Consider the following 11,281-nt stretch of genomic DNA (forward strand, 5'->3'; position numbering starts at 1 on the left):
TCCCAATAAGGATGAAACAGCTGTACAGTGCTTCTCGGCTTTTCAGCATAGATTGGCTTCACTTACAGGACGAAATCTCCATAAAAATCCCAAATCTACTTACACTACCAACAAAGACTGACACTGTTGGAAATACCTTTGCTGGCTGGAACCGCCTAACAGATTCGTCAGTAAAGCTGCTTGAAACCAGAAACACTATTTGACAGGACAATATTCCCCATCCCCCAGTCAGTCATATTCGGGAACTGGGGAGCAGTGTACTGGACGGTGCCTTTTCCAGTGAAGAAGTAGATATAACTAGAATGATATAGTGACAACCAGTGTGTTTAATGAGAAACGCCATTTATAAACCTAATTGTTCAAGTTTATCGAATCAACATGTGAGTCGATATATATATATATATATATATAATCACCAAACTCACCGTTCTGATTCACTCTGCAATTGTTTTCATAACGGGTGTAGTTTAACTGTTACGGTTACCTGGAGAGATTCGTCCCATCATCCAGTAAACCAGATCTCCACCTGAGTCACCCTTGTAAGAATATCTGCGTGGTCAGCTCAACTGGATTCGTTTCTATCGCTCGGCATACAGAAGAATTCATGGTGAAATTAGAGCACTTCCTTTAGTTCACCCCATCTGATGCTAAGTGGAACGGATCCGAGTCTAGTCTCCCCGATTTTCCCCCACCCCTTGGCAAAAAAATACGTTTTGTCAGATTCACTGATAGGGTAATTTCCTCATTCGACTTAGCTAAAAAGATTCTTAATTACCTGTCTAAAACTATCGAAATTTTACCACGGCCTCGTACAACGTTTGGAGGCGGGTGAATCACCCGGCCAACTCGATGGTTGAATTAAAGTCGTAAGACTACTGTTTACATGTTATCCCAGCTCAACTCGGCCATTAAGAACGTAAATCTTACTCCAGATAACAGTCCTCAATTAAATTAACCAGTCTATCTCCAGGATCGCATTCATTTTAGAACTTTTCACAGTTTTCCTAGTGATATGTCTACGCGAACGTAGCCATAAGATTTCAACGCGTTGACAAACAAACCGGGGTCGAAACGCAGTCGTAGAAGAATCAATTTTGTTTAGACCCACAGAAGAAGTCACGCAAAAACTATTTCAGTAAAAGTAAGACAAAAGACACAAAGTGGCCCAAAACTGTGCATCACTGCTTTGCAACTCGATTTCGAGCATCTACACCAGCTTGCTACTGAGAGTGCTAACCCGTCTTCACTCGACTAAACTCAGATTCGGAATGGTTCGGGTGTCCCCTTCTTCCTAGAATTATAGCGAGTTCAAACTCACTGCGTGCTTCTAGTCTCTGCCTTCAACTGATCATTTTAATTTGGTTATTTGCCCTAGTGCTGTCCGGTCACTACTTGCCCTATCTTCACTCGAGTGCTTACATCATATGAAGAGATTTAGACGTTAGCATTCACCAAAAGTCTATTGGTGTCCGTGTTGACGATTTTGTCATCACCACACCGTGCTACACCTAATGCTACAACAACCCAATGAATCTAGGGGGTGCGTTACCATGACACCTACAGGTGTTTACGCGGACATCTGCTTTCCTCAGGTCTCTGAGACTCTATTTCCCCAATCGACTGGGTAAAGCAGGTGTTGGCGAGTGCAACGCTGGCAGCGCCAGCACACTGCTTCTGTTATATCAACAGAACGTATGCATACATACAGAACAAAAAAGCGGTAACGAGGTTTATCTGCAGGTAATTAAGAGGTGGGTGGGAAGAACAACATCCCCCCCACCATCCAGTTGAAAGCCACCTGCGATTTTGTATGTTTCGCTGTGTTGTTGCATGTTTTCTGACCCGCACACCTCATCTGGTACTTCTAAACTAAGAAATGTTCATCTGCAACAAGGCAGCTACGTCTCTCATAAACTATGTAAAGCACATCAGCGAACTTATGTACAGTGAATGACAGGTCCATTGTTGATTTTCTAGTCAGTAATGCCACACCAGACCAATTTTGACAATTCAAGGGCATCATGTCAGTCTAAAACTTTCGGCTAGTAACATTCATGTGTTCGTCTGACGAAGATGTGCTTGGGGAAAGAGATGTAATCTTCCTTTAGCTTGGTATAGCACCCCATCATGTTGTCTGCATACCCAACTAGCAGTGTTGACAAGAGAAGACGTGACCTTAGCATCATCGCGGGCGGAAAGCAGCTGCCTGTTTACTTGTCTGTTTTGACCTCAGAACCAATGTACCCGTTCCCAGTCTGCAGCGGTTGTGTGGTACAGTTTTAGTGATGATCACGGAGTCGTTTTTTGTAAAAAAAACGAATGACTTCCTACATTCTAATTCATGCTTCTTCCCCCAATTATAGACCATGCACAGGTGAAATACGGTTTATAGGGCGAAAAATCTACCTATAATTGGAGCCAGAAACATCAGAGGATAGCTCCTCGGATCAGGGTTGTGATTTTCAGTTTGCCCTTCAAATACAGGTCGTGATGCGAAATTCTTGTCAGTGTGCTACTAAAGGACGGTTTATGATTGTGCTAACCCATAGTTCTTTTAAGATCGTACACTTTCAAACTCCAGAAAATCTCTAAAATGTGTGAGAGAAATTCATGTGCGACCGGGCTATCGTGTGATTTTTTTGGACACATCAGTTCAAGAACTTCCAACGGACTTGTGTGAAACGTAGATAACCATAGCCGATTTAGCCAGATGCGACAGGATTAAAAACCGTGTTGGTTTTCAGTGCAATGTAGTGCAAAGAGGTCTACTGAAAAGCCACCGTCAATTCACTGCCCGCCTTGCGCTGTTTGATTCATTCCAGCCTTACGCTAGCCTACTCTCAATTTTCAATTAGGTGTTTGACCCCTGGGAACGGCTGTGTCATATCACACAGCTGTTTGTCAGTCTCACTTTCTACCATAGGTATCACCGCATCCCCAAAAAGGGTATATACCGTATATATTGTTTATATAATGTATATGTTGTATATACTGCATATTTGATGCAAAGCGCACAGTGACCTCTCAGTGTTCTGAAAACTGGATTTCTATCTGTCCGGAAAAACTAAATGGTCACTTTCCACAAAGTAACCTGCTTTTGACAGGTTATTACACTACAAAGGGACCTGGGCGTGTATGTGACCCATTTGATCTTATACACTTTGCGCTGAAAAATTGACCAAGTTGCTAGGATCCCTCCTCACCAGTGTGGCGACCCAGGTTCGAGACCCACACTGAAGTTCGGCTGGTGGCCCCTATCATGATAATCTGTGCTATAAATCTCGACCTTATTCTCCCCTTCTCGTGAGAATTATTACCAACTGCCCTAACTCATAAAACGATCACCTTCAATGGTAGACTCTGCCGTGAGTCGACAGACGGTCTCATCCGGTGTTAAAAAGCATGATCTGAAAGAGCGACGAAGTGGACTCCCACTGAGCTTTACCACAAGCACCAATGTAACTCTGTTATGAACCAACGAAAAAATTCCGTCAACCTCAGAAAAAGGTTGCTTCAAAGCGCTGATGCTGTCTACAAAACTCCCGCAAAACACGTGATCACTCGTAATCAGTATTTCCGGAGTCATTTTCTATGGACTTGACGCCCATAACCTTTACTTCTACGGCATTGGTCGATTCCACTGGCAAGTGCTTTTCGCTCGAACAGCAAATAGTGACTTTATTTGCCAGTTTGAGCAGGTAGAAAACTGTATCCAGTAGACAGACTCCGAAAGTGTCAACGTGTTCAAACTGATAGAAATCGTGATCATATTCCGCGGCGAGGCGTCAAAGGTCGTTGTTGAATCAAATAAGCGGTACATTGGTGCAGTGAATGACTTTTACATCAACTTTGGCAAGTTTTTCACCCAAAGGCTGCTCCATATCACACTATACCTGAAGCGTGCGGGCTGTGTACTAAGCACCATGCTTATTAGGATACAACGTGAACGTTGCGTACGATTTTGTGTTAATTCTGTTGGGGAACAGAAAAGGATGCCTTAACATACCCTTTGGCCTTTGACCAACCTTGGCGTATTCAACAGATCCTCTGTCAGCTAAGTGTACCAACCATATCGCCTACATCAGAAGAAGCGGTATGATAAACTACATATACGTAGTAGAAAGTACGTAGGCTTCCCAAAGACAGTGAATATTCCGTTTCCTCCTGAATAGTAAAAATCACCCTTCAATAACCAACCCGTTTTGTACAGGGATAAAATGTACACGAAATCGCCAGGGCAAAACTATTAACGGTCGATTATTAGTCCTTAAACCTGAGGTCCTGCAGATCCTAGTACATTTGCGGTTGTTGGTTTCAGGATCAGCAAATTGGGGGTTTGATGACATATAAGAAGTTCATTCTAAACATCGTAAAAGAGCGAACCATTGGTTATTGATAGCTCTTCATCCTGGCTACCTTGCAAATTAATTTGGCCTTGACTGGAGACTCAACGGAATCCCAGAGGAAATTCTCATCTATGATATCCTTCACCTGGATTTCAGTTGGGACTTCAGTTAACACCAACTTAATAAGCAATCCAATGTTTGAGCAGAAAATGAGGTCGATGTAACCTCGGGGACAACGCCTAAATGATGAGCCATAAGAAATGTGAAACCGACAGTCAGCTGTCGAAGAATTTTCAGCAAACTGATAAGTAGCGTTACCTCAAGTATACGTATCCATTACTTTATAATCTGACCACAGTCAGTGTGTCTCGCTTCCCTTGAATGCGTGCCCGTCCTATGAGCCCGTCAGATTCAGAAAAAAACTGCAACTGAAGGACGCTTCCCCTTTCTGGCTTGCTCCCCCTGAGGAGACCACTGCAGTGCATGGGTGCATCCACATATTAGGGATAGGCAGTCAGTGATCTTTTCAGCAGCATGAATTTGCCCGGTCTTACTGGCCAAGCGTTGTATCTAACACCCCAAAACTGACGGTTATTGAAATATTCTGGTCACCTTGATCATCTGCAGCAAATTTGCTACTCACTGAAGGTCTATAGCCTATGAAAGTAAAATAAACAATAGAATCTAGTCACTGAGACCCCAAGCTACAATCGTAAACGACGTGTTCATCTCAGATATAAGTGAAACATGCCCGATCCTACTATATTTGCCCGCTGAGAACGAAACGCGTGCCAGAATGCTTTCCTGGACTAACCACATTCCGCCTCTTGGGTTTGCATTGTCGGGAACCAAGTACATCCATCTGTCTGGTTTCTTAACAAATCCATTCTCATTAATTGAAACAGACGACTACTTGTAGTGGGTCTCTTGTACTATCAAGACAGGATCCAGGAGTGTGAGGCTGCTGAGGTAACCATAAATCTTTAGCTCCTGTACATTCAGAAACAAGGAAGGAAGGCTGTTCCAGGAGCTTTAATCTGCCTTGGCGTGTGGAACTCTCAGCGCCGTATGAGTATACTGTATGAAGTTAGAGTGATCGCGGTGAGCGCTGATCACTCAGGGGCGATTCACAGCCCAAATTCATGCTGTTTTTCTTGGCTTGTCGAACACAATGCAATTCAATCACAATTCAATCACACAATTCAATCTTTTCTTTATTCCATCCACTCGCCACTTAAACACTTGTTCTGGTTTATTCATCTTGTGTAGAATGACTGGGAAACAGTGTGCTCAGGCCGTCAGACAATTTTGATATCATATCTAAATCCCTTAAACCTCTACCTCATTATACCAAGTTCGGAACTAGTTCTCCTAAAGAGACATTTTACGATATTTCATTGTGAGTGATGCCATGACGGAGAGAAATTTCGATATGCGTTATTCTATAATTTCACATCAAATTCCAGTCAGACATCCACGTTCGCATCAAATCGTCACAAGTTATTTCGATCACTTAAGGGTCGGGAAGATTTTTCACAGTATATAATACACTCCATTCTGCTTCATCCAATCCACTGATTCGTCCCGGCCATGCGGAGCTCGACAGTAGCGCCTAAAAGACGGCGCGCATAAGCTACTGCTGAACTAAAAGTAGCCACAAAATATTCCAATTGGCCATCGATAGCGTGGCCACAAACCGCCAAGGTGTAGCCGTCATCACACAGAAATCGTAACAAAAAAGTGGAGCACCTATACAGTTTGGGGCCCGGAAATAAGCCGCTATGTTTAACTACCCGGAGGGTTTGGGAATTCCATTTCCCCCCTTATCATTTGATGATGGCCTGATTAACGAATCATCGATCTGTCCATAGGGTAGGTGCAAAAAATGTGTGATTGGTTGCAACAAATTCACTCAAACCGCATTACCGACAAAAAAGTCCGTGGTATATGTTTGACTTGGTACATATCACTTAATATAGAGGAAGGTGCTGTATCACATGCCAGGCCGCGGAAACAACCCGGAAGTCAACAAATTAACAAAGTTGTACATCAATGTTTCAACGGTTATTTACATGGCACTTGTGGAGATTCACCCAGGCAGAAGTGTAAAGATGCAACGAATGCAATCAGCTACCTCAACCACCCTCTACCTCAGTCATCCTCATCTAAAAATTAGGTCGAACCCTAAAAAACAGTCAAGCGTTGCCGGTTCAACTGTTGTCGAAGAGCAGTACTTCTAGGCTCAACAATATTTGATATATCTCTGCGAAATGAAAAGACGGCAAATGTCGAGCAGAGCTGCTTCGAAATCAGTTCACAGTTGCCTCTTCTATGAATCTTATGGACTACTGAAACCGAAATTTGTTCCTGTCTTTCCAAATTCGTGAATTCAGCCACGTAAGAGATAAAGTAGAACTGTCACTCATTGTAGCGCACCAGATGTTCGGCTTAGCACAAACCCACCACGTCTTCCATTTTCTACCCTCAGTTTGGTTGCTTTGTAGATGTGGTCGCATTAAGACCTTATCCTGCAGATCCGCAATGATTCTTACTGAGATCAAAAGCAATTTTTAGCCAGGAATTTATGTGCCCAGAAAAGCGAATAATGGTCCCAATCAACCAAACCGAAAACCACTTCCGTCTTTCGAATAGCAGCGCGCGAAAGGAACTGAAATCCAAGCTATAGAGCACACCTCGGGTAGCTAACATGTACATCTTTTCAACGACTCGTAGAACCGTACCCAAAGAACTAGCAAGCAGATCAACAGACTACTTTGCCTCCAAGTTCACCTATAGCTGCGGTGACCCATCATACAGGGTGTTAACGATGGAAAACGAATCAAGATATCTATCGGAGCCATTTAGGAAGCGAGTGACAGAAACAAGTCCACGGACCGGGTAGTCAACACGGTTGTTATCTCTATCGATCGCTAGACACGTGACTTGTAACAGTAATAAGTGAAGCTCTCAAAGTCTCCATACTGCGTTATACGACACGAAATTAATGCGATTGACCGCTCAGGCATCTGCAATCACTCCACTGTTTTCAAGATTCTACGTTACAATCTAGAACTACTTCCGTACACTTTTCGTTCATTTGCTTCTTTACCTTTGTCTGGTCCTTAACCGCTCACCCATTTAGCCAAATGCAACATTTGATGTTTGTGCACTGTGATGAAGTGCCGGCATCTCGCAGTCCAAATCTTTTCCTTAACCAAGTGGGTCAAGTTTACCCAATCCTGGACTACACTGCTAACCGGTGGAAAAATTCTGAAGTCGAAGCGCATCATCGACAACAAAAAACAGCACGACAGCGAATGCTGAAACGGTCAGTCAAACTCAACACCGTTAAGAAAAACCAAACAGACATGATGTGAAGATTGAAATATTCACTTCGACTGTCAGAGATGTCCGGTAATCTACGGTCCTGCTCTTCAATTGTGTTCGCCTATCAATTTGAATGAATTGCACTTTTCCCATCTCGGGCAGTAGTGCAATCCCATTCGAATCCAGTGAGTGCTGTGATTTGAAGTGATCTACCAGAATGACAACCGGCCTTCCTCAGTGAAAATGCAAAAGACGAATGTAATTTGCAAAATACAATAAAGTGTGAAACAAACCTGTTTCAGACTATCCTGTGGGTAAGCAAACGCTATGTTAGAAGTGTTCAACCCTGAAGATAGACCTTCCGGAAAAAGGACTCCTGATCAACCAAAATGCTTGGTTTCGAAGAAGCCGCTGTAACCGCTCCAGAGAGCCATCATTTACAAGATCGCCACATACTACACGCTGGATTCGAATGAAATCAGCGAGAACTGTCTGGGGTGGGTTAGAATCCTTCTCTCTCCTCAACCAGTAGAAGAGGGCAAGCTATGAGTGTGCCTCGCTTTAAAAGTGCATTGCATTGAGCGTTTAGTAGACTACCTTTAGCTCTGATGATATGACTTGGGTTCAAACATCGTAACACGCTTACTGTTTGTTTGCTTACCAGTACAAATGTGGAGTTGGTTTGCCTCCCGATCAACCGAATAACAGAGGCCGCCCCCAACAACATAGACCACTTTGGGCATCACAACTTCACATCCGAGCAAAGACCAAAATGCAAAATTCGTGTTTCAGGTTCACCCACAGCGAAACACCGATTAGGCATATGACTATCCGCAGTGCAATCAGCTGAGAGTTCTAAACTAGATTTTCAGCCATATGGAACTTAAATAACTTGGAGACCCCCTAAATTTCCTCCCCAAAAAGAAGTTCCTGCCCTGAAGAAAGCACAGCAGCGTTAAAAGTCATTCGTTACAGATGAGCAACCATGCCGGTGGCCTAATGAAAAAGATGAACCTAACCTCAGAAATCCAGCAGCAAATTACATCAATTCACGTTGAAATCTCCGGATTTTTCGTGTAGGCCTGTAGTTCCCAAACTTTCCAACTCACTATCCGTTAGTACACAGTGCACGACATCTCCAGGTCCAATTTTACATGGGCTAGTTAAAGGACATCACCAAAACAGTGATATTAATTTTTGCGCAATGATGCCCTCCTAGGAAGTATCCGGAAAGAGGCCATTAACTTGAGAAAAGCATGATGTTATCCCACGGAAGGCACCATTGGGTCTCGATCTTTTCGAAAAAACCACCTTGTCGATAGATTCATTAGTTCGTTCTGAAACAATAACACACACATTACCTCCAGATAGGCTCTCGAACAGTGCCATTTCTTCAGGCACTGTCTTTCTTGACTTGAAGGTTGTCTTTGACTTTCCCCTACCGCCACAGACTGTAGCAGTGCCTGAATAGGATAGGGGTCGCTTTTTTTAAATTTTAACCCAACTCATGTGGACAAGTATAGAAAGTTTTCTCCTAAATTCACCAAGCCTGGTGATGTATGGCAAAATTGTCTTCAACCATCCCCTTGTTATTAATATTCTGCTTCAGGCTTCTCTACCTACCTCTGAAATCGCCGAAATCAAAATGTTAGCGAATGCAATCGCTTATAAATACTAATTGCAACGACATCTTTTCTGATTGATACAGATCCTCTAGGGATGCGCGCTATTTTACATGATATAAATAACTGTCACGCAGCTCGGCATACGATATACACACGAGACTTGCAAAATGTTGCCACAAGACTGACTGGGATCAAATTAAAATGCGACACCTGCAGGCTATCCATGCGACGCGGTACCTAAGCAGTCGTATGAGTTCCGGTGGGTCGAATGGGAAACATGATCACTTCTCGAATCTGGAAAGTTGTGGCACCTTTTTCCAACACCTGTGATTTCTGGATGACGCCAGAATGTCTCTCACGGACAGAGTATACACTGCAACAGTGAGATACATACTGCTTTATGCATCCGGGTGAGCACGAAAACCTGCGACCACTGGCCATCGGTTTCTTCAAAGCATTGACCGATTCTGCTGGGAACCAAGGCTGAGTAACACCAAAACTCTCCCACTATGGAAGAGCTAGTCAATTTCCAGAGGCTACGCTGGTTTGGACATCCGCAGTCACCTAACCCCTTGGTGAGTGGAAGAGACATGGGACGGATATTCTGTGACCCCGTAAATCAGTCAGTTTCGCAATTGCCACCTCCCTTGAATCGACGCATCAATCGTTAAAGAAACAGGCAGACATAGCTCAATGATGTATTCATTAGCGCTCCTGCAACAAAACTATCGCCATCAAAGCATAGTTGCCCGGGTTCTTATGAGATAGCTAAACTGACATTACATCAACTGCCCTCCGATGCTTATCCCACCTGTCGGTGACCAAAACTGCGAAAGGTGGAAACAAACTAGCCTTAGTACATCATTTACAGCTGAAAAACCGACTGAACTGATGTGAGATGCATTGGATGATACTGCCAACTGATGGTTTAAATTCAAAATTCGAAAATTTCAAACACAAGTCATGAAGTTTTCTTGATTTGCGGTGACGCTGGCACTCACTAACGATTCCGACATAAGGATCTATGCGTTGGTACTTACAAGTGTCATGACACACGTCAAAGTCCTGCGGAAAGCAGCGTGGGGTTGGATTACCACTTAATGATCTTTCCTATGTACGACATGAATGCGGGAGTTATCTGGAAGAGCACAGCACTGAGTTAAGTGATGATCTGGCCACACATCAGCAGTATTTGAACAATCCAATGCAGCAGTAAGGGAATTGAGTGAATGCTCTTTACCATCAAACACAACAGATAAGTTGTTTTCAGAGCACCACGATTTATATCAGCCAGGGTTAACTGATTTCCGCCATATTGGGACACCGCACAGTCGTGAGGGTCTTATCAAGGCCTACATCGAACAAAAGCGTCAGTGCCAACCGTAAAGGGCATGGCTGTATACATTACAATACTTACTGACAAATAATTGTCTTGATAACAGCAAAAGTCCGTTGACAACAAATAACGTTGGAGTAGTTCGATTTGCTTACACGTCTTCGAGAACTACAATCCACAGACTCATTGCAGTTAGCGGAAATTCTTGCAAACAAGTTCTCAACCGGTTAAGATCCAGTGAAATCAGCTTTCAAATGGATACCTTTTGAAAAACGACCACCCCATCTCACCTATCCTAATGTTCCCGTGGCGCAAACTAAGATTCCAACAAAACGCGTTCACTGGGCTTTTATACGTATTTTTACGATATGTAGGTGTCTGAACAATGTCATGAGCACAACACTGGTCATCCGAATATCCGAGTTGTCCGCACACCCAGCGCCATGTCACACAATCTGACAGTGGACGAAGGACGAGTGACGTCAACGGTCTCGGTACGACTGGAATCAAGTTGATTCCCCTGGGAGTACGGCAATCACTGAAAGCCCATTTTTGAAAATGGGCACTGTTATCAATCCTTCCTAGTTGTCCGGGACAGTCTCATCATCATCATCGACAGCATGACATCAGTGTTCAACACCGATGCT

Source organism: Opisthorchis viverrini (genome assembly GCF_000715545.1).
Source record: "Opisthorchis viverrini unplaced genomic scaffold opera_v5_19, whole genome shotgun sequence".
Lineage (NCBI taxonomy): Eukaryota > Metazoa > Platyhelminthes > Trematoda > Opisthorchiida > Opisthorchiidae > Opisthorchis > Opisthorchis viverrini.